Source organism: Chiloscyllium plagiosum, unplaced genomic scaffold (genome assembly GCF_037043375.1).
Source record: "Chiloscyllium plagiosum isolate Xiang-an unplaced genomic scaffold, Cpla_swu_hap1 HiC_scaffold_12, whole genome shotgun sequence".
Classification (NCBI taxonomy): domain Eukaryota; kingdom Metazoa; phylum Chordata; class Chondrichthyes; order Orectolobiformes; family Hemiscylliidae; genus Chiloscyllium; species Chiloscyllium plagiosum.
Window position 1 is genome coordinate 22213097 of NW_028270150.1, and position 25170 is coordinate 22238266.

General features: G+C 43.2%; 2 pseudogenes; both read right to left on the reverse strand.

The window, feature by feature from the left end:
• Nucleotides 1-906: 906 nt before the first annotated feature.
• Nucleotides 907-1046, reverse strand: LOC122555605 (U2 spliceosomal RNA; annotated as a pseudogene).
• Nucleotides 1047-21011: 19965 nt separating this feature from the next.
• On the reverse strand, nucleotides 21012-22136 carry LOC148148501 (uncharacterized; annotated as a pseudogene).
• Nucleotides 22137-25170: the final 3034 nt, after the last annotated feature.

A 25170-nucleotide genomic window follows, 5' to 3' on the forward strand; every position in this document is an offset into this window, starting at 1 on the left:
TGTTGCCACACAGTGTAACATCCCTTCCTCTGAGCCAGGAGGTCTGAGTTTGAGTCCCACTCCAATGTTTGAGAGCAAAGGCAAGGTGCATTCCTACTGTGGCTAAATTCTTCTGCCACTCTGATAGCAGTCAGTCCAGTTGGATGCTGAGTGGCACCCCTCACATTATAACCTCTGGTGACAGGTTAGTGACCTGTACTAGGAAAGTCTTACTGTTGCAATGGGAGTAAGCACATACTTTATCTACCAGTAGGCATGAAAAGAAAGAAGAACCATAAACACCAGGTTGAGCTTGGGGCAGGTAATGGAATGCCTTTTGAATGCTAGGATGAATGGTACATTTTACCATAAACTCCCCGCTAAGATCGAGTGGTTAGTCAGTGTGCAATGACCACCACGTATTAAAAAGAACAAATGCACATCTAGGCATCCTCTATCATTTCAATATGAAAAGGCAACCCTAAAATAATAAATGCCTTATTATCAACACACTGTCCATAGTATGAAGACACACCATAAGCCATTGTTCTTTGGTTCCATTTGTTTGATATGTAGACATTCAGCAACAATTATTTGTCATTTTGCAAGTTACCAAAGACATAGAGCCTTGATAATTAAAAAGGGCATTCATATATCTGGCATTCAGGTTACCCAGTCTCTTACAGTTTCTTCACCATACATAAAACTGGCATTTGGCTTCATGCGTAGAGAAAATGAACTGGCCAATTTTCAGCAGCTCATTTCTCTCGATATTCTGACTGTTCAATTTCAAAGGAATTTCAGCACACAGAAGGAATACCTAAAAGCTCTCCGAATCCTTATACTGTACACCAGTACATTAATTCTCATCCCCATCTGGGCCATATTATAACTTTAGAGAAATTACTAATTAATGTCAATAAAACTATAAGATATAGCAGCAGAAATAGGCCATTCAGCCCATAAAATCAAATTAATATTCAGTCCCTAATTCATGGACCTATCACGTATTAAAACTGACAAGAACAGAACTACACATGACCTTAGCCAAAAGGCCGAGAAGTGATCAGCCCACAAAGTCTGCTCTGCCATTCAATGAGACCATGGCTTATCTGATAATCGTCAACTCCACTTACTGATTAAATACCTATCTATTTTAGCCTCAAATTAGAAAGGGTACTGTGTTGTAGGCCATCATTCAGAAAGAACTGAATGAAGGCAGCCAAAATCATTTTAATTAGAATGCTTACACTTATCATACAGAAAGCACAGGCATCAACAAAGTGGAGAATTAAAGACAGCCTGGGGCATGATCGAATTATCTTTAGCAAATTTCTTTGTTTCGGTTGTTACGAATGCTTAATGCTATATTTTAATTTTTCGTGCAAAATTTCAGTTCAGAATGGACAGAACCATGCACAGCTTTAAGTTTGATTTGTATTTCTATATATATTGTGTGGCTTAAGAAGGAGAGGACGCAGTTTAGTTTCATTTTTGAATCTGTGTGTCATACCATGCCATTTGAGAAGTTGTTTGCATGCATTCAAATTAGGATTTTAAAAAAGAACCCTTCAGGTGTATAGGCCAGTTCTTTAGAAAGCAAGTGTAAATGAGAAGTTAAATAAAAGCTGTTACCAAGCAACAGAAGTCTGCTACTGCAGAAAAATAAAAAAAAACCCAGAACAATGGACAGGGCGCAGGTTTCTGTCAGAGAAAACAGGTCTATGGCAGTAAAGGCAATGTTAGCTTAGCAGTTTGGACAAAAATGAAGTTTTGATTGGCTTAAATGTCAATAAGAGCAGAGCTCCAGAAACAGAAGATAGCAGAGGAAGACATTCCACCAGGATGTTGAATGAATATGATAAAGGAGCACATGTTAAGGAGTAAATGAGCTATGTTAACAATTTAATGGTATCAGGAAGATATATTAATGAAAGACGAGCATATAGTGAAAGCAGAAATTTTCCTGAGAAGAAATCTCCTGTAGGTCTATCACAAGGAATTTCAAAGTAGAGAACTGGTGATCCTTCTCAGAGATTTGACTATCTATAAGGGTTTTTGAAGATAGAAAGTATTGTTAAGTGAAAGAGTGGGTAAATGTACCCTGACTCACCTTGAAAAATTTGCAGTAACCCTTTTTAACTCAAGCGCGTTATGCAGTAAGATAGACAAATGGGATAGACAAGACATTGGTAAGGTCACATTTGGAGTACTGTGTACAATTCTGGTCACCCTGCTATAGGAAGGATGTTATTAAAATGTAAAGGGTGCAAAAAAGATTTAGAAGAATGTTACCAAGATTGGAGCATTTTCTTCATAAAGAGAGGCTGGATAGGCTGGGACTTCTTTTATCCCAGGAGCATAGGGTGCTGAGGGGGTCAACTTATAGAGGTTTATAAAATCTTAAGGGGCACCAATAAGGTGAATAGCAAAGGTCATTTTCGCTAGGGTAGAAGAGTCCAAAACTAGAGGGCATAGGTTCAAGACGAGAGGAGAAATTTTAAAATTGACCTGACGGGCAACTTTTTCACACAGAGTGTAGTGTGTTTGTGGAACAAACTGGAAGTGGTAAATGCTGGTAGGATTACAACATTTAAAAGACATTTGGACGGGTACATGGATAGGAAAGCTTTGGAGGGATATTGGCCAAATGCAGGCAAGAGGGACTAGTTCATTTGGAAAGCTATTCGGCATGGATGAATTGGGCTGAAGGGCCTTTTTCCCTGCTGTATGAGTCTATGACTCTATGACAAGAGATCCAACACAACTTTATTGAACACTTTATCAAGGAGAAATGATAGTTATCAGACCATACTTTAATTAAACTTTATTGAACTCTATCAATCTCTTCATAAGGTTCTTCAGTAAACATCCTTCAATCTCTCAGTAAACAGTCTCAAATCTGCAGTCGGTATCTACTTCTGGCATGCACTTCCAAGTATTCACTACACCCTGTCCACAGGTGTGGTGTAAAATTCCAAGCAGTGGAATGTGGTGAAACGGTTAAAAATTATGTCCCAATACATGTGTGAATCTAACCGGAATGGAGGTGTTGCTTAGTCCCGTGTGAATCTTCTTATCTGTATGTAACCAGAATGGAATGTGTTTTTTAGCCTTGCTCTGCTGTTCACATGAATGTTTATATCTGGAAAAGAATAAAAAGCTGGAAAAGTCTCCAGTTCGGTGAGTCTGCTCCGGGGTTACGTTTAACCGCCGAGCGTGGGTTGTTGGCAACCGCTCTACAAGAACTGACGGCTCCCAGTTTTTGTAACATGTAGAGTGAGCATAAACCAGACCCGTTGTGCGACACTGCGGGGAATAAAATGCCCATATTCTAGCAGTCTCGCCTCTTGGTCGTTTGTTCTGTGTCAGACTACTCTCCTACGAACCTGACCTTGAGAATTTTTTAAAACATTTGGCGTAGTCGAGCAGGGTCAATCGCAATTGAGGAGAGATTTTGATACAGAACAATGTTTTGGAAAACGACTAAGAAACCAGAAGAACAAACTGTGGAGGTCCCGACCGTCCCGGGATGGCATGGATGTGGGCATGTACGTGGCAGTTTGTTTGAGAAAGGATCCCAGTCCTGCCGAAGAACCCCTTGCCTGGGGTACAGCGGAGGATGTGGGCATGTCCAAAAGGCTGAAGCGGAGTTAACAGAATTGAATGGGATTGAACTGAACTGAACTGAGTGGAACTGAAGTGAATCAAATTGAACGGAACAAAATGGAACTGAGCTAAATTGAATTGAAATGGACGGAACTGAATTGAACACAATTGAATTGAACTGAACAGACCTGAACTGAGCTGAATTGAACTACACTGAATTGACTGAACTGAAATTAACTGAAACGAATTGCATAATGTAACACATGTATTGGGCCAAGCAGTGGAATGTGGTGTAAAATTCCAAGCAGTGGAATGTGGTGAAACGGTTAAAAATTATGTCCCAATACATGTGTGAATCTAACCGGAATGGAGGTGTTGCTTAGTCCCGTGTGAATCTTCTTATCTGTATGTAACCAGAATGGAATGTGTTTTTTAGCCTTGCTCTGCTGTTCACATGAATGTTTATATCTGGAAAAGAATAAAAAGCTGGAAAAGTCTCCAGTTCGGTGAGTCTGCTCCGGGGTTACGTTTAACCGCCGAGCGTGGGTTGTTGGCAACCGCTCTACAAGAACTGACGGCTCCCAGTTTTTGTAACATGTAGAGTGAGCATAAACCAGACCCGTTGTGCGACACTGCGGGGAATAAAATGCCCATATTCTAGCAGTCTCGCCTCTTGGTCGTTTGTTCTGTGTCAGACTACTCTCCTACGAACCTGACCTTGAGAATTTTTTAAAACAACAGGTCTCTACCACTGTATTTGAATAATTTGACTGAGATTCTGGTTATACCCATTAGTAAGACTGCAAAAGGCTGTTCCTCAGGCTTCAGAACCGAGGACAATGTCATTAAGTTTGCAGATGACACAATGATAGGTGGAAGGACAGGTGGTGTTGAGAAAGCAAGGAGGCAGCAGAAGGACTTGGAGAGGCTAGGAGAGTGGGAAAAGAAATGGCAAATGAAATACAATGTGAGAAAATGTGAGATTATTAACTTTGGTGCATACTGGTGAAGAATAGAGGTATAAACCAATTTCGAAATGGGGAAAGGCTTTGGAAACCTGAAATACAAAGCAATTTGGGAGTTCAAGTTCAGGATTCTCTTAAGACTATCACGCAGGTTAAGTTAGCAGTTAGGAAGGCAAAATTCATTTCAATAGAGCTAGAGTACAAGAGCAGGGTGTACTGCTGAAGCTATATAAAGCTTTGATTAGAATGTATTTGGAATGCTGTGAACAGTTTTAGGCCTTGTATCTAAGGAAGGATGTGCTGGCCTTGGGGGGGATGCAGAGGAGATTTACAAGAATGATTGTGGGAATGAAGGTCTTGCCATAGGAGGAGCAGTTGAGGACTCTGTCTGTATTTGATGAATTTTAGAAGGGGCCGGAGAGGGGTGGTGGGGAGATCAGATTGAAATGTACAGAATCCTGAGAGGCTAGGATAGAGTAGACATGGAGAAGATACTTCCACTAATAGGAGACAAATTGGCGGACTGTGTTCATTGGGCATTGGGTACCCATTCTTTTTGAACACACAGTATAGGTGATTTTCCTCTGCTCTGCGTAGTTCCTCTGTGCTGCAGTGTGTGTTAGCTCGTTGAAATAATGTTCTGATGCAGCTTCGTTTGTGGCTGCTGGGATGATTACTTCAGTAGTTCAATATTTGGTCCGTATGTGTTGTTTTCCTATAGACGCTGGTTTGGAGTTCCCCAATGGCTGTTAACTCTACTGTGACATCTAGGAATGGCAGTTTGTTGTTGTTTTCCTCCTACTTAGTGAATTTTATGCCAGTAAGGGTATTATTGATGGTCTTGAAGGTTTCCTCTAATTTGTTCCTCAGCAATAAACCCAAACAAGCAGACAAAACATGTCCAGAAATCCTAGCCACTCTCCCCTACATCAAAGATATCTCAGAAATGACTGCGAGACTACTCAGACCCCTTAGCATCATGGCAGCCCACAAACTCACCAACACACTAAAACAGTAGCTAATGAACTTGAAAAACCCTATACAGACAACAAGCAAAACTAATGTCATTTACAAAATACCATGCAAGGACTGTAACAAACACTACATTGGACAAACAGGCAGAAAACTAGCCACCAGGATAGAACTCCACTGGTCCTCACCTACCACCCCACCAACCTCCATATACAGCGTATCATCCGCCATCATTTCCGCCACCTCCAAACGGACCCCACCACCAGAGATATATTTCCCTCCCCTCCCCTATCAGCGTTCCGAAAAGACCACTCCCTCCGTGACTCCCTCGTCAGGTCCACACCCCCCACCAACCCAACCTCAACTCCCGGCACCTTCCCCTGCAACCGCAAGAAATGCAAAACTTGCGCCCACACCTCCCCCCTTACTTCCCTCCAAGGCCCCAAGGGATCCTTCCATATCCGCCACAAATTCACCTGCACCTCCACACACATCATTTATTGCATCCGCTGCACCCAATGTGGCCCCCTCTATATTGGGGAGACAAGCCGCCTACTTGCGGAACGTTTCAGAGAACACCTCTGGGACACCCGGACCAACCAACCCAACCACCGCGTGGCTCAATACTTCAACTCCCCCTCCCACTCCACCAAGGACATGCAGGTCCTTGGACTCCTCCATCACCAGACCATAGCAACACGATGGTTGGAGCAAGAACGCCTCATCTTCCCCCTAGGAACCCTCCAACCACAAGGGATGAACTCAGATTTCTCCAGTTTCCTCATTTCCCCTCCCCCCACCTTGTCTCAGTCAAACCCCTCGAACTCAGCACCACCTTCCTAACGTGCAATCTTCTTCCTGACCTCTCCGCCCCCACCCCCACTCCGGCCTATCACCCTCACCTTGACCTCCTTCCACCTATCGCATTTCCAATGCCCCTCCCCCAAGTCCCTCCTCCCTACCTTTTATCTTAGCCTGCTGGACACACTTTCCTCATTCCTGAAGAAGGACTCATGCCTGAAACGTCGATTCTCCTGCTCCTTGGATGCTGCCTGACCTGCTGCGCTTTTCCAGCAACACATTTTCAGACCAGGTCATGAACACCAACTAGCCACAAAATGACATGACCCTCTCTCACTAGTATCCTAACATACAAATAAGAAAGGACACCACTTCGACTGGGACAACACATTCATCCTAAGACAAGCCAAACAAAGACATGTATGAGAATTCCTAGAAGCATGGCATTCCAACCGGAACTCTATCAATAAACACATCGAGTTAGATCCCATCTACCACCCCCTGAGAAAAAGAACAGGAAGAGACTTTAACCACAGGAAATGACAACACACAGGAAATGACATCACCAACCCAAACAGAAACCCAGACATATAAATGGAAAGCAGGAATTATTCACAATGCTTCGTCTGGAGGCCCACTGAAGATGTTACCTAGTACAGGGACGAAACGTCTGGAAATGAACCTTCCAGCTCAGCAAGCAAACCTACATCCAGAACCTCAACCTGAGCTACAAATCTTCTCAAAACTCGCTTCATAAAATGTGTTCTCTATGCGAATGGGACAACCTTGCATTTTATCTTTGGAAGCTCGAAACATAACGAGGTTTATTGAAAGCACTCCAACTGCTGAAGCACTGGCATTTTGAGGCTGGCAAGTATGGGGTACAATTTATCAACTATTTTAAGTGTGACTCTGTACAATGTGCATACTGAGGAGAGTATACACATTCAATGTTATGGAGATAATTGTTCCTTCTGAATAATTGTGTCTGCAAAAGACACAAGTTGGAAATGATTGCAGATTGACAATGATGATTTGAGGTAAATGTTGTAGAGAAGCGAATAAATAAAAGTAAATGGATGGAGTTTAGATATAATCTTTTAGATAGATCTACAAAAAGAAATACATGTATAAATAAAGTGTTCAGGGTGTAAGAGTCGAAACATCTCACTATATAATGCTTTGTACAGATTATGCAAATCTTTGATTAAATTTGTTCTGAAATCCTAGATGCAAATATGAACTTTCTTTAACTTAGAAGCAAATTTGTTAATTGTATGTTAATTATCTGCCTGTGATGGAAATTGACTGGAATTCAGTTGTGTTCCTAGATAAAAAGAACAGACTGGAACTGTAATTGTCGAAGGTACATGTTTGTGACATGGATTCCTGTAAATAAATGTCCAGAAATTTGGGTAAAGGTTGACTTCAGTCCAATCTCTCATCATCTGATTTTCCTGAAGTATAACACCCATTGCCTGTATTTCATAGAATCCCTAGGGCAGAAACAGACCATTTGGCCCAACAAGTCCACACCAACTCTCCAAAGAGTATCCCACCCTATCCCTGCATTTCCCATGGCTAATCCACCCCATTTCCATATCCCTAGACACTATGAGCAATTTAGTATTGTCAATTCTGCATATCTTTGGACTGTGGGGGGAAACCTACACAGACATAGGGAGAATGTGCAAACTCCACACAAACAGGAATTGAACCCAGGTCCCTAGAGCTGTGAGGCAGCAGTGCTAACCGTTGAGCCACGATGCCACCATTATGGGCTTCTGTCCTGTTCAGCATTTCTAAGTGCTTAAGTCTGTGAGATTCTGAATGACTTAAATGTTGGTAACCCAATGTTATTTCTCAATGTTCCACCGAGCAAATATTTTGATTTTAGGTTAATTAACAGAACGCAGCAATTTGCCACTGACTATTAATCAGATTGCTAGGTAATCATTGTGAGAGGGCCAGTGAAGTACACATGACGGGATTAGTTTTGACTGCATGACAAAGATCTGCATATAAATACAGCAATTCATAGCAATACATCAATCATCAATAATATAGGTCCTTTAATTTCCAGCATGCCAATTTCTTTAAGCCCCCATCAATCGATTTTAATGCAATTGACATAAACTGCTGATGTGTAATATTGACATTACAGAGAGGTAGAAATTGATGCACAGGGATTGTCTTGAGGGAGCTTTTAATATTAGCTGGAGAAAACCACAACGCACAGCTAATTGTTGTGCAATATCTTTTATTGTAATTTGTTTTATGTGGACATTGTCTCATGTAAGTAAGGCTTCTGGAGAATGGATTTAATTATTGTTAAATGGAACATTTATTTGTACGCATCTATCCATGTAATGGAACATTATGAAAAGAGATGGCTATATTCTTGTCTAAACAGATCAATTTCAGAATACAATTTTGCTTTTTAATGGGCTGGCATGGGCCATATATAACCTGAGTGAAGCCATGGGCATTAGATTGTAGTGAGTGATATGAAACTGCCTCACAGAAAACTGTCTGATACCCATGGGTTTGAAATAGGCGACAAGGTGATGGACACCAGATTAACTGATCCCTCCTGTCATCACTGATTTTGTGCTCTTGATAGGACTGTGATAATTACCCACAAAGCAATTGTCCTTGAAATTCACACTGAAGTGATTTGATACGGTTTTGAGAAAAGGGGTAAGGCACTAATTAAAAGGACATCTCTCGAATGCTTACAAGATTGACTGTTCTGCTAGTTTTTTTTGTCTAATACAAAGTTTAAATAGGTTCTGAGTACCAATAACAAGAGCTCTACACCTGTGTGAAAAATAAATTTGCAGGTATCCATCTAGCAAGCATGGGGACAAACAGTACAAATCTAAAAGCTGTAAGCAGTGTTCAGCCTCCTATATACAACAGCTAAGGCTTGTTTTACAATATTGTTACACATCGAACCAGCTGGCTGGAGAATGCCTGAGCAGAGAGATTAGCATTAATATGGTACCATGATGATCTGCCCACTAATCCAACATGTGTCTAAAGTGTTGCTGTTAACAGTTGAGGTATAGCACAGCACAATATGGAAAATCTTGCTAACATTCTGCAATGTAGTTTTTGGGGAGCAGTTTGCCAAGTGAATACCATCATTTTCCCCAAGGTTTTTAAGGGTGTGATGGTTTTTAAGATACATAAGGCAACACAATTGTGTACATAAAAGGCTGGTTGGATCAGATGTCTAAACCTGTCAGTATGTTTGTGAATTGATGAACATGTTTGTTGTCATGCTAATCTGAGCAATCCTGCATTACTTGTGCTGCTCACAATGAGGGAGTTATCAGTTTTGTCTTTGTTGACAAACAAGGGATCACGTTACATACTCATAGACACTACATTTCAAAAGAACAGTGCTAAAACTCTAGCAGATTCACTGAACGGAATGCAGCCAGCTGTGCTAGCTTTCCATCCAACAGTTAAAAGTTATAAATTACGCTCAGTGCCTCTAATTGGGACTAACTATGTCTGAGCTGGCATTGGTTTGCAGGTTGTGCATTGCTGACTGTGATGTCTGGATCCTTATACTACCCTTGTAAACTAAAGGATTTTATGATAAGGTTAACATGATCCTCATGTTCACAATCTCTCTTTGCCCAACCTCTGAAATTCCAAACTCTTGTTCTGAATTACCAATCCAGTAATGGCCAGCAATTTGTCACATTTTTTACATGTCCAAGCCAATATTTTTCAGTAAATTATTTGGACTTGAATTAATTTAAGTACTGTATCCCTTGCCAATAATGGTTTTGACTGTTCAAACCATATTAGTGTAATTATTTAATGAATGCTCTCCATTCTCTTGCCTGACTTTGACATTTCTGTAGCACTGCAGTTAGGTTTTTTTATACAATGGCGCAATGTTTTGGAATAGCACTAGCTGAAATTTAGTAGATTCTCAAGACAATTAGGGAAACAGTAAAACTAGACAGAGACAAACTATTCTGACTAGTTTGTGTGTGTATGACTATGGGTTACGGTCTCGATAATAGAATTAGACCTGACAGAAGTGAATTAGAAAGCAGGTCTGCAAAGACAGGAGAGAAAATGGTCCCAACCACTGTTCCACGTACAGCACTTGGTGCCAGGTGAAAATAATAACTTTGAATCTGATATTAACAGATTATTTTTAACAAAGATATTAAGGGACATGAACAAAGGCAGAATGATATAAAGCTAGATAGTAGTTAGGCTTAGAACTCAGTTAATAGCCGAATAGGAACAAGGGGCTGAAATTGCTTACTTCATTTTATTTACTCCTGGGACATGGGTGTCACTAGCTGGCCAGCATTTATTGCCCATCTCTAATTGCCCTTGAGAATGTGTTGGTGCTCTTCCTTCTTGAACCACTGCAGTCCACATGCTGAGAGTTAATCCACAATGCTCAAGGGAGGGAATTCCAGGATTTTGACCCAGCCACAGTGAAGGAACAGAGATATATTTCCAAGTCAGGATGGGGAGTGGCTTAGAGGGGAACTTGCAGATGGAAGTGGTTGTAGGTTTGAAAGGTCTTGTCTAAGGAATTTTGGGAAACTTCTGCTGTATGTCTTGTAGCTATATACACACACAGACATCTTGTATAATCAGCCAAGGTGGCGGCCAAGTAGGACACTCCAGCCAAAGTTTGCCCGCTCCATCAGTTCTTCTTTTTCTTCTCTTCTCCTCCTCTTAGTGCTTTTGTTTCTTCCTTCTTTTCTCATGGCTTCTGTTGATTCCTGGCCCTCGTGCAACGATTCCCAGCCCTCAGGCAGCAATTCCTGGCCCTCAGGTAATAATAATACCCAATCTTCAGGCAGCAATTCCTGGACCCTTTGGTAGAGATGATTCCCAGGCCCTCAGGCAGCGATTCCCGAGCCCTCAGGTAGCGATTCCCGGTCCTCAGGCAGTGATTCCTGGTCCTCGGGCAGAGATGAGTCCCGATCCCCAGGCATTGATTCCCGGGCCCTCAGGCAGTGATTCCTGGTCCTCAAGCAGCGACTCCAGGCCCTCAGGCAGTGATGAGACCTGATCCTTAGGCAGCGATGATTCCCAGGCTTTCAGGCAGCGATGATTCCCAGACCCTCAGGCAGCGATGATTCCCAGACCCGCAGGCAGCAATGAGACCTGATCCTTAGGCAGCAATGATTCCCAGGCTTTCAGACAGCGATGATTCTCGGTCCTCAGGCAGTGATTCCCAGCCCTCAGGCAGAGATTCCTGGTGCTCAGGCAGCAATGATTCCTGGCCCTCAAAAGCAATTCCCGGGCCCTCAGACAGAGATTCCTGGCCCTCAGGCAGTGATTCCTGGCCCTCAGGCAGAGATTCCCAGTGCTCAGGCAGCAAATCTCGGTCCTCAGGTAGCATTGATTCCTCAGCCCTCAGGCAGCAATTTCTGGTCCTCAGGCAGAGATGAGTCCCAATCCTCAGGCAGCGACTCCTGGGCCCTCAGGCAGTGATGATTCGCAGGCCCTCAGGCAGTGATTCCCAGGCTCTCAGGGAGCAATGATTCCTGGTCCTCAGGCAGCGATGATTCCCGGTCCTCAGGCAGCGATTCCCAGGTCCTCAGGCAGTGATAATTCCCAACTCTCAGGCAGTGATTCCTGGCCCTCGGGCAGCAATGATTCCCGGCCCTCAGGCAGCGATTTCCAGGCCCTTAGGCAGCAATGATTCCCGGTCCTCAGGCAACAATGATTCCCGGTCTTCAGACAGCGATTCCCAGGCCTTCAGGCAGCGATAATTCCTGATCCTCAGGCAATGATTCCCGTCCCTCAGGCAGCGATGATTCTCGGTCCTCAGGTTGCGATGTTTCCCGCCCTCAGCCAGTGATTCCTGGGCCCTCTGGCAGCGATAATTCCCGATCCTCAGGCAATGATTCCCGGCCCTCAGGCAGCGATGATTCTCGGTCCTCAGGTTGCGATGTTTCCCGCCCTCAGCCAGTGATTCCTGGGCCCTCAGGCAGCGATAATTCCCGATCCTCAGGCAGTGATTCCCGACCCTCAGGCAGTGATGATTCTCAGTCCTCAGGTTGCGATGTTTCCCTGCCCTCAGGCAGCGATTCCCAGGCCCCCAGGCAGCGATTCCCGGGCCCTCAGGCAGCGATTCCCGATCCTCAGGCAATGATTCCTGAGCCTTAAAGCAGCGATTCCCGATCCTCAGGCAACGATAATACCCGGCCCTCAGGCAGCGATGATTCCCAGGCCCTCAGGCAGTGATTCCCAGGCCCTCAGGCAGTGATTCCCAGGCCCTCAGGCAGTGATTCCCTGCCCTCAGGCAGTGATGATTTCCCACCCTCAGGCAGCGACTCCCGGGCCCTCAGGCAGTGATCTGTGGTCCACAGGCAGCAATTCCAGGTGCTCAGGTAGCGATTCCCGACCGTCCGGCAGCAATTCCCAGGCCCTCAGGCAGCAAATCTTGGTCCTCAGGCAGTGATTCTGGTCCTCAGGCAGTGATTGTCGGCCCTCGGACAATGATTCCCGGACCCTGAGGCAGTGATTCCCGGCCCTTAGGCAGCGGTGATTCCTGGCCCTCAGGCAACGATTCCCAATCCTCAGGCAGTGAATCTTGGTCCTCAGGAGTGATTCCCAATCCTCAAGCAACGATTCCTGGCCCTTAGGTGACGATTCCTGGGCCCCAGGCAACAAGCTCTGCACTTGGGCAGTGATTCCTGGCTCTCTGGCGGTGACTCTCACTCTTGGAAATGGTTTCGGGCCAGGCGCAGTGACCTCTTGTAGCAGCATGGCATCCTCCCAGCCTGGTGTGAGATCTCCTGCAGCAGCCTCCTGGTGTGGTGTGGCAACTTCCAAGCCTCGCATAGCAGCCTCCCAATGTGGTATCCTCAGCCCGGTGTGGCATCCTCTCAGGCTGGCAAGGCGTCCTCAGCCCAGCGTGGTGTCTTCTTGGCCTGGTCTGGTGGATCTGAAATGATCTCCAAAGTGATGCTCAGTGCGACTTGGATCCAAGGCTCCATGCGGACTGAGGCTAGGTGCCAGTGTAGTCCACTGTTCTGAACTTTTATTTCTGCAATGCTGGACGTTTTATTTCTCTGTTGTCTAAGATCTTGTAACTAAAGAAGCTGTGAGACAAGGTTAGAGTGGTGCTAGAATCCTTACCTGGTCTGGCCTACATGTGACTCCAGACCCACAGCAATGTGGCTGACTCTTAACTGTCCACTTGGCAATTAGAGATATGCAATAAATGCTGGGCTAAACAGTAATACCCTCATCCCGTGAATGAATAAAGAAGATAGAGTTTAAGGTCTATACGCTCCTGTGAGGGTGAAAGGCAAGGTTGACAGGAATAGGGAACCTTGCACAACATGAGATATTGAAGCTTTGACCAGAACAAGGAGGTGAAGCTCAGGCCGCTGGGATCAAGGGAATACCTGGATGTATATAGGGGATATAGGAGTTTAACGAAAAAGGAAATCAAGACTGCGAAAAGGAGACACGAGATAGGCTTGGCTGAGAAGGTTAGGGTGAATTCAAAGAGGTTAAAGGAAAAAGAATAACTAGAGAGAGAATAGGACCCCTCAAAGACAAAAGTGGACACGTATGTGTAGAAATGCAGGAGATAGGCAAAGCCCTTGATGAATATTTCTCCTCTGTGTTTACTGTGGAGAAAGACATGAAGACTTGGGAACTTGGGGAAGTTAGTGGTCATATCTTGGGGACAGTCCATATCCCAGTAGAGGAGGTATTAGAATATATGAAAGTGGATAAATCTCATGGTCTTGACCAGATATATCTGAGAACACTGCAAGAGGCTAGGGAAGGAATTGCGGGGGTCCTGGCTGATATTATTGCATCATCATTAGCCATGGTTGAGGTCCCTGAAGACTTGAGGGTAGCAAATGTTGTGCCCTTATTCAACAGGGCTGCAAAGGAAAATCTGGGAACTAGAGAACAATAAGCCTAACATTTGTGATAGGGAAGTTAGTTGAGAAGACTCAGAGAGATAAGATACAAATACATTTGGAAAGACAGGGTTTGATGAGGAATAGTCAGTTTGTGCGTGGGAGATCATACCTCACAAACTTGTTAGAGTTCTTTGATGAACTGACCATTACAGCTGAGAAGGGCAGGGCAGTAGACATAGTCTGTATGGATTTCATAAGGCCTTTGATGAAGTTCCACATGGTAGGCTGCTCTGGAAAGTTAGATCACATGGAATCTGGGGGAGTGGGCAAATTGGATACACAGTTAGTTTGATGGTAGGAAGCAGAGGGTAATAGTGGAAGGATGCTTGTCTCTCTCGAGGCCTGTGACTAATGGAATGCCTCGGGTCAGTGCTGGGCCCATTCCTCTTTTTATCTATATCAATAATTTGAATGAGAATGTACAAGGCATAATCAGCAATATTGCTGATGACACTAAAATAGGTGGTATCATGGAGAGTAAGGAAGATAATCAGAAATTGTAGCAGAAACTTGATCACCTGAGGAATGGCAAATGGAGTTTGATATAGAAAAGTGTATTTTGGAAAGTCAAATCAAGGTAGAAGCATCATAATGCCTTAAGGAGCGTAGTGGAACTGAAGGACTTTGGAGTTCAGGTGCACAGTTCTCTGAAAGTGGAGTCACAGGTAGACAGGGCAGTGAAGAAGGCTTTCAGCACACTGACTTTCGTCAGTCAGGGCACTGAGTATAGACGTTAGGAAGTTATGTTGCAGTTGTACAGGATGTTAGTGAGGCCACACTTGGAGCATTGTGTTCAGTTCTGGTCACCTAGCTATAGGAAGGATGTTATTAAACTGGAAAGAGCGCAGAAGAAATTTACAAAAATGTTGCCAGGACTGAACAGTCTGAGTTATAGGGAGCAGTTCGACAAGCTAGGACTTTTTTTAGAGCATAGGAAAATGAGGTGGGATCCTTTGGAAGTGTATAAAGATCATGAGAGGCCTGGATAGGATGAATGCACTGAGTCTTTTTCCCAGGTTTGGGGACACGAGGACGAGAAGGCATCAGTTTAAGGTTAGAGGGGAAAGAATAAAAGGGAACCTGAGGGGCAACTTTTTTACACAGAGTGTGGTATGCATATGGAATGAGCTACCAGCGGAAGTGGTTGAGGCAGGTACATTAACAACACTTAAAAGGCATTTGGACAAATACATGGATAGGAAAGGTTTAGAAGGATCTGGGTCAAGTGCGGGGAAATGGGGTTAACGTTGATAGACATTTTGGTCGGCATGGACCAGTTTTGGCTGAAGGGCCTGGCTCCATGCTGTAGGACTCTATGACTGACTCTATGTGACTCCAGACCTACAGCAATGTGGTTGTCTCTTAACTGCCTTCTGTGCATCTAAGGATAGGCAATAAACGCTGACCGTGCCAGCAACACACACATCACATAAATGAATAAAAAAATCAGGACAGAGCAGCTTGCTTGATTATTGCCCTTGGATTCAATATTAACCCTGTCAATCACATTGATTCTAATTCTTTAGAAATTATTTCAGTTCTTGAAGGTACCATGATTGACAGGATGCATTGTGATACTTTCCTCAGCAAAATTTTCCAAAACTGAGACCTGTGATTGCCAGCGTGCTGCTCTGTGGGATGTTGTGATCGTATAGTGGTTAGTATTCTGCATTGTGGCCGTAGCAGCCTCAGTTTGAATCTGAATTATGGCAGTAAGTGCTCCCTGTGCTCCAGCTTTGGGGCGGCACGGTGGCTTAGTGGTTAGCACTGCTGCCTCACCTCGCCAGGGACCCGGGTTCGATTCCAGCCTCAGACCACTGTCTGTGTGGAGTTTGCACATTCTCCCTGTGTCTGTGTGGGTTTCCTCCCCCAGTCCAAAGAGGAGCAGGTTAGGTGAATTAGTCATGCTAAATTGCCCATGTGTTCAGGGATACCTAGGTTAGGTGCATTAGTTAGGGGTAAATATAGGGTAGGGGAATGGGTCTGGGTGGGTTACTCTTTGGAGGATCGGTGTGGACTGGTTGGGCCGAAGGGCCTATTTCCACACTGTAAGGATTCTATGATTCTATTCTATGACTTCCATTATTGCAGCAGGACATTGGGTGGATGGGAACATAACCATTTCCAGGTTCCCTTTCAAGTTGCAAATCATCCTGACTTGGATTTATATCACTCCTCTATCATTACTGTGGGTTAAAATTCTGGGAATTCTTGTCCCTCAGCCAGGTAGTTTGCAGCATGTTATGACCAGGTGAGGAGGGAATCGGCTCTCCTCTTCTCAATCTCCTCAGTTTTCTGCAGCAAAATGTTTTCAATTCTTTTACCCACCTATGTATTTCTCTCTCCAATCGTAGCTAGCTAAATTTTCTACAGCAGTACGGAGACAATTACAGTCAATTAAGGACAATTTATAGGCAATTAAGGAGACTGTAAGGAAAGGATAGTGGTCAGGATAAATGGAAGATAAAAGAATACAGTTTTAAAGTCTTTAAGGTGCTTTGGAGGTGTCAGGTATTACCTGAGGTCATGTTTGCTTAGCCGTGTCTTGGATCAGCAGCCTCCATGAATATTGCAGATGAAGTGCTTAATATTCAATGTTTCTCTGATTCATCGTTATTAGTTGCTTTATCATTTCTGAAAGCTCAGGCAGAGGGAGAGAGCCAGTCTTCTTCAATTCCAGTCATCTCTCCAGCTCCACCAATCTATTTCATTTCCTTCTCCAGCTTCACCAATCTATTTCAGTTCCTTGAAATAGATGTCATTTATTGTGTATTTCCATGTCTAGATTCATTTTCTCCCAGCTGGATAATTGTGGGTAATGTTTTTTATCTTCAACATATGAACTGCTCATAAAGGTAGAAAACAAACTGAAAATACAGGTTACTTCGCATCTAATTGGTGTCAGTCTCTTTTGATAGAAGGATTAATTTCGGTTCAGATTGCTGCTTGTTTATTGATGACTTCATGAAATTTGGCTGAACCTGTGACTACTCTGGACATCTTTAAGTCAGCGCTATTTCTTCAGAAACTATTTTAATTCTTGAAGGTACCATTTCTTAAAGTCAGATGATAGAAGTTGGAAATTGATCATCCATATTTCGTCACTATCATGATGAGCAATTAAGAAGACAGTCCACTGTCATATTTTCGGGGCAACTCGGGATGGCATCACCCAAACCCGGGCAAGAAACTGTTTTTCAAGTCTAATACAATCCAAGCCTGCTTTAAAATATATCTTTGCATGCTGACTATGTGAGTAAGTGAGCAGACAGCTAAAATTCTCACCAAAAGAATAATATGTTCATGAGAAATTATCCAAGGGAAATTATCCAAGGAAGCAGACAATAGAAATCATTAAATAAAAATGTTTGCTTAATTTATCTGAACATTTTTTTTTAAAGGCAGATGTGGTTGAAAAATATCTTGTGCACAAACAAAAGCTCTTCTGAGTTAAAAGTGTTATCCAACGTTGCCGAAGTATCTTAAGGTTTAAACCCAAATCCTAAAGCATTAAACACGATTAATTTCTTTCAGTTACATTCTGACTGCTAGTCTGTAGGACAATATAGGAAGACTTCTGTACCAACATTTGATAAACAACAATGACTTGAAATGTTTTATTTTGACTGTCACGTGCACCAATTAGGATACTAGGAAAATCCCCAGATTTTATAAAAGCAAAATACTGCACATTCTGGATGTCTGAAATAAAAAAAACAGAGATTGATCAGATTCACTACAGTGTGGAAACAGGCCCTTCGGCCCAACAAGTCCACACCGACCCTCCGAAGAGCAACCCACTCAGACCCATTCCCCTCTGACTAATGCACCTAACACTATGGGCAATTTAGCATGGCCAATTCACCCGACCTGCACATCTTTGGACTGTGGGAGGAAACCAGAGCACCCGGAGGAAACCCACGCAGACACGGGCAGAATGTGCAAACTCCACACAGACAGTTACCTGAAGCTGGAATTGAACCCGGTCTCTGGCACTGTGAGGCAGCAGTGCTAACCACTGAGCCACCGTGTCGTCCCTTTGGTGGAGAAACTCAGCAGGTCTGTGGAGTGAGGAACAGAGTTAACATTTTGAGTCCACTAGTCTTCTCTTCTGCAGAACACAGAAACGGGAGAGGATTCAACAAAGTTACCCCATTTTTTCTCTCCACAGGTGCTGCTGAATCCAACATTTTCCGTGTTTTGAAATCCCAGCTCTTCATCTGTCTCACCCATACATGATTGTGTGACATTGTTAATTTAATAGTCTTCCACATTTTTACAAGTGTACACTCTCAAGAGTCTTCATTTGGTTGAAATACATCTAATTGCATTTCGTTTGAGGCGGAATGCTTACATGAGTACCCTTCCTTGTCCAGCTCAGCCCATCTCCCTACAGACCAAATGCTATGAGGCCTTTGTTAATAAGCCGATCCCATACTGTCACTCATCCATATATTTTCTTGTAGGACAAAGGTTCAAACAGGTCATAAGCCACAGTTCTTCTGTCAAATAATTAAAAAAATCTATTTTTAATAGCCAGAATACCTGAAACTTCACTTTGTGTGAACTGATCAAACTGAACTGAGCTACTAATTGTAGTACTGTATTTATCATCTAATCTGTTACCTCTGGAATTTCCAGAGTCTATCTTCAAAGGTCACCTAAAAGCCTATCTCATTAAGATTCTTCCTGCTTTGATGTCCACTTCTCATTGAAAAGTGTTCTGAGAACTTCATCTGCATAAAGGTCACTAGCTAAATGATTGCATAGCTGAGGAAGGAAATATTTAGTCAACCCTTTTCATTTTGAACTCAGGACGTTTGCAAAAATTTCCAACTACATGGTGCCCAAAGTTAGAAATTGTTCTGTGATCGGCATTTGCTAAACAATCCCAAGTGTGCTAAGAATTATGCTAGGCTGAAGTGGGTGCTGCAGATGCTGGAGATTAAAGTCAAGATTAGAGTGGTGGAAAAGCACAGCGGGTCAGACAGTATCTGAGGAGCAGGAAAATCGACCTTTCAGGCAAAAGCCCTTCATCAGGAATGCCCGAAATGTTGATTTTCCTGCTCCTTGGATGCTGCCTGACCTGCTGTGCCTTTCCAGCACCACTCTAAGAATTATGCTGACAGCCAATTTAAAGTAGTCAGCCCGATGCATTGTACATGGTGAAAGCTGTACGAAAGTGTAATACATAAGGCCCAGTCTTTGTAGACAGAATGTATAAAAGTGGGGAGTTCATTAGCTCAATTGGCTAGATGTCTGCTTTGCACTGTAGAGTGACACGTACAGTGTGAGTTCAGTTCCCACACTGGTTGAGGTTGCCATAAAAGTCCAGCCTTCTTTACCTCACTCCTCACCAGATGTTGTGGTGACTCTCAGATTGAACTCACCATCAGTTGTCTCTCTCACACTAATGAAAGAGTGGGACTGTATCTTTACCATACATACAATATTCCACTTTCAAGATAAATATCAAACATGCTCTGGCTAATTCCTTATTGTTGTGACTTGACTAATCTTTGACTAACTGATTGGTTTGAATCTATACAAAGGCTGTCAGTTAACTCACAGTTAACTGGTGCATAATCCTTGGTAATGTTTCGACCAATCAGTGTACATTTGGGAACCAAGCAGCACTTACAGTATATCATTTTGTTCACCTTTACATTGGTATTCTTGCTTATGTCCTGATAAATGCAAGATTAAATCTTTGATAAAGTATGTCTTTTCTCATCAATACTCAAGTTCTGTACAGCCAAATGCTTAAATGAAGGTTAAAAATCACACATCCAAGGAGCAGGAGAATCGACATTTCGGGAATGAGCCCTTCATGCCCGAAACATCGATTCTCCTGCTCCTTGGATGCTGCCTGACCTGCTGCGCTTTTCCAGCAACACATTTTCAGCTCTGATCTCCAGCACCTGCAGTCCTCACTTTCTCCAAAAAATCACACAACACCAGGTTATAGTCCAACAGGTTTAATTGGAAGCATACTAGCTTTCGGAGCGACACTCCTTCATCAGGTGATAGTGGAGCGCTTGATCGTAACACAGAATTTATAGCAAAAATTTACAGTGTGATGTAACTGAAATTATACATTGAAAAATTGATTGTCTGTTAAGCCTTTCATCTGTTAGAATACAGTGATAGTTTCACTCCTTTCATGAGTAAATCACAAAACCTTTTTTTCCAAGTTGCATTCTCGGGTTAGCTGTTAACAATGGTGATAGCTAGACAATATGTTGAAGGTGTTAGTCCCCTGTGTTCTCTGTCTATGCCATGATGTTTAGATTGATTCTAACCTAAAAAGTGAGATAACAGAGTTTTACATAAATTCATGCAGTTTTTGAGCTCAGAGTTCTACATGAATGCATGCAGTTTTTGAGCAAAGTGAAATGTAACCCTACAAGTACAAATTCACCCCACAAAATATATGTGTGCATGTGGGTCTTTGTCTGTCTGTCTGTGTGTGTCTGTCTGGGGTGGGGGTTGTGAGTGTGAGAAAGTGTGTGTGTAATGAGTGCAGAGTGTCTTAAGTCTGTGAGGGGGTGCATGTGTGAATGTGGGAGTGCGTGTGTCTATAAGGGTGTGTATGGGTGTCTGTTTGTGCGTCTGTGTGTACCTGTGTCCATGTGTATGTGAGAGTGTGTGTGTGTAGGAATATCTATGTGTGTGTGTAGTGCAATGGTGATCACCTGTAATGTGACATGAACCCAAGGTCCCGGTTGAGGCCCTCCCTTTAGGTACCGAACTTAGCTATCAGCCTCTGCTCGGCCACTTGTCTCAGCTGCTTGTGCCGAAGTCCACCTTGGAGGATGGTCACCCGAAGGTCCGAGGCTGAATGTCCTGGACCACTGAAGTGTTCCCCAACTGGGAGGGAACCCTCCTGTCTGTTGATTGTTGTGCGGTGTCCATTCATCCGTTGTCGTAGCCTTTGCTCGGTTTCCCCAATGTACCATGCCTCCGGGCATCCCTGCCTGCAATGTGTGAGATAGACAACATTGGCTAAGTCACATGACTACCTACCATGTACAAGGTGGGAGGTGACCCCAAGTGTAATAGTGGTATCTATGTCCACACTCTGACACATCTTGCAGCGTCCACCGTGACAGGGTTGTATGGAGTTGTGCTGAGAGCCAAGCAGTTTGCTATGAACAATGATCTGGTTGAGGTTTTGCGGTTGTTTAAAGGCAAGTAGTGGAGGTGTGAGGAAGGTCTTGGTGAGGTGCTCATCCTCATTGATAATGTGTTGCAGGTCATGAAGAACATGGCGTAATTCTTCAGCTCCTGGGAAGTACTGAACAATGAAGGGTACCCTGTCAATTGCAGCACGTGTCTGTCTCCTGAGGAGGTCATTGCGGTTCCTTGTTGTGACACATCAGAACTGGTGGTCGATGAGTTGAGCATCATACCCCATTCTTGTGGGGACATCCTTGAGTCCTTCTAGGTGTCCGTCACATTCCTCCTCATCTGAGCAGATCCGGTGTATGCGTAGGGCTTGTCCATAGGGAATGGCTGTTTTAATATGCTTTGGGCGGAAGCTGGAGAAGTGTAGCATTGTGAGGTTGTCTGTGGGTTTGCGGTAGAATGTGGTGCTGAGGTGTCTGTCCTTGATGGAGACGCATGTGTCCAAGAATGAGACAGATATTCGAGAGTAGTCCATGATGAGTTTGATGGTGGGATGAAACTTGTTGCTGTCTCTGTGTAGTTTTATCAGTGACTCCTCACCATGGGTCCAGAGAAAGAAAATGTCGTCAATGTACCTGGTGTACAATGTTGGTTGGAGGTCCTGCATAGAGAAGAAATCTTGTTCGAACCTGTGCATAAAAATGTTGGCGTATTGGGGTGCAAATTTGGTCCCCATGGCTGTTTTTGTGTCTGGATGAAGAACTGGTTGTCAAAGGTGAAGACGTTGTGATCGAGGATAAAGCGGATGAGTTGTAGGATGGAGTTTGGACCAAAGAAGTGAAACTATCACTGTATTCTAACAGATGAAAGGCTTAACAGACAATCAATTTTTCAATGTATAATTTCAGTTACTTCACACTGTAAATTTTTGCTATAAATTCTGTGTTACAATCGAGCCCTCCACTATCATCTGATGAAGGAGCGTCGCTCCGAAAGCTAGTGTGCTTCCAATTAAACTTGTTGGACTATAACCTGGTGTTGTGTGATTTTTAATTTTGTACACCCCAGTCCAACACCGGCATCTCCAAATCATTAAATGAAGGTGGTTGGCTTACTCACATTTTGCAGGATTTATAAAGTGTGGAATTATCATCTCCACATTTGTCTAATCTCCTGACTGAAAAACCTCAAACTTTTCTCTTCATTAACACATTTCATTTACTGTCTTGGACTTTGGCATCCTGTATTAAGGAACTTGATGATTCAGTTTAGCTTCTCAACAACATATATCAACCTAGAAAAGTCCATAGGATCATTACCACTGCAAACCCTGCCCCCACTGTAAACTTGTTGAATCTAATAGGGTCAGAGGGTCCCTGATAGTTTTGGGAGGAAGACCTATGACATCTGGGTTTGTGACAGGAGACCCTAGAGGGATTTGTCTCTTCTATCCATCTTATTACAGGCATAGCAGAGGCTCTAGTCTTTTTCAGCTGCCCCAGACAAGGCTGGCTTCCAGTGCATCCAACTTCTGACTAAATATGTGGCCAGTCCTTCCAATGTTATAGTGGGGTTGGGAAAAGGGAGTCAACAAAATGTCTGCAAAATAGTTGGGGCTTAAGTATCCAAACTCAAGACACAGATTGCCCACAAGTGTCACATGTATTTCTTGCGGCACTTTTCCTGTCACACTTTATCGGTCACAGTCATATCTGCTGGCTGTCCTTTAAACAATGCCTTGGGTGCTCTGCCAGCCCTGAGAAACAAATATATGGACAAAGCATATTTAATGCGTATGGAATATTTTACTGATGACTAAAACATGCTTCTGTTTGCACACTATAAGCTATTTGATCAAACAATGTTTGCTGATATTAAATGTTAATGTTTTCTTGCTCATGTATGAAGCCATGTATGGCTATGAGGAAGGAAATTGAGGGTGAGATCCTCTGGACACCTCTTTCAGCCTACTGGCCTCACTCAGTGGGACAGGAATCTGTAATCACAGTATTCTTGTTTTCCAATCCTCAATGACCTGACTTTCTATCTCTTATGTTTCTTTCATCTGAGATATCTGAACTCCTCCAATTCTGTCTCTTGAACATCTCCAATCTTTAATCACTGTACTATTGAAAACCCCTGTCTTTAGCTGCCAAGACCTAAGCTCTGGAATATCACTGACTAAACCCCCATTCATACACCCATCAACTCCTTTACCCCACTACTGTTCCCCCGTTGCTAAAACCCTCCATTTCCCTACATTTTCTCCCCTTTTAGACACTGCTTAAAATCTGTTGATGGAGATTTGAGTCAGCTTTCCTCACATTGACTTGTGTAGCTTAATGTAAAATTTTGTTTGGTACTTGCTTATGAAGCATATTGGGACATTTTAAGTGCAGCATAAATAGCAGTTGGTGTTATTCTTCTCAGCACTAATCTAATTATATTTCCTAAATGTGCAAAGTAGCCTATGGCCATTAAAACTGATCTAAAACTATAACAAAAATGCTATCAGCATTCATGAAGAGGTCACAACTGTGACCTTTCATCAGACCTTTTGGTAGGTCACTGATCTGAAAGATAAAACTCTTCCTCTCGTGGATTCCAGCAGACCTACTGAGTATTTCCAATATTTCTATTTAACAATAAGATGTTTTTCTATTTGTGTCTAGTAGCTGAGTGGCTCCAACCCCAAAATGCAACTTTCTGTCGAATGTTTTCAGTACTAGTAACAATGAAATATTTTAAGAGCAGTGTAGTTTACTGCCTTCCTCATTATAATAAATAACAATGCAGAGAATTTAAGTAATGTTTTAAATCATTTATCCAGCAATCATACCTATTGTGTTGGATACTCTGACAGACCCATCCAGGAGAACATAGCTGTGCCTTCAGGCTTGGCTCTATACCAAATTTGTCCACTTTATTGATGCTCCATCTCTGGCTCTGATAATGCAATTGTACAAAGAGCATTCCAAGATGGAAATACAGATTCTTGTAAGATGGCTGCCTTAAATCATTCAGAATATGTATTCCCATGCAGACCAGAAGGTAGTGCTTGTGATGTTGCAGATGACGTACATATTCTTTCTATTCTCCTGTATTACTGAATAGTTTAATTTCAATTACTTATTGCACATTGACTGGTTAGTGAGGTTAGATCACATGGAGTCCAGGCAGAGCTAACCAATGGGATACAAAATTGGCTCAATGATAGGAGACGGAGCGTGGTGGTAGAGGGTTGTTGTTCAAACCAGAAGCCTGTGGTCAGTGATGTACCACAAGGGTCAGCGCTAGATCCACTGATGTTTATCATTTCTATGAACAATTTGGATGAGAATATAGGAAAGATGGTCAGTAAGTTTGCAGATGACACCAAAATTGGTGGTATAGCAGACATTGACAAGGGGTCTAAAAGTACAATGGGATCTTGATTAACTGGGTTACTGGGCCAAGGAATGGCAGATAGAGTTTAATTCAGACAAATGCAAGGTGTTGCATTTTTGTAAGACAAATGAGGGCAGGCCTTGCCCAGTTAATGGTAGGGCCCTGGGGAATGTTGTTGAACAGAGAAACCGATGGGTGCAAGTACATAGTTCCTTGAAAATGGTATCACCGGTAGACAAAGTCGTGAAGAAAGCTTTTGGCACACTTGCCTTCATCAGTCAGAGCACTGAGTATAGGAGTTGGGATGTCATGTTATGGCTGTACAAGACATATTTGAAGTACTGCATACAATTTGGTCTCCCTGCCATTGGAAGAGTATTATT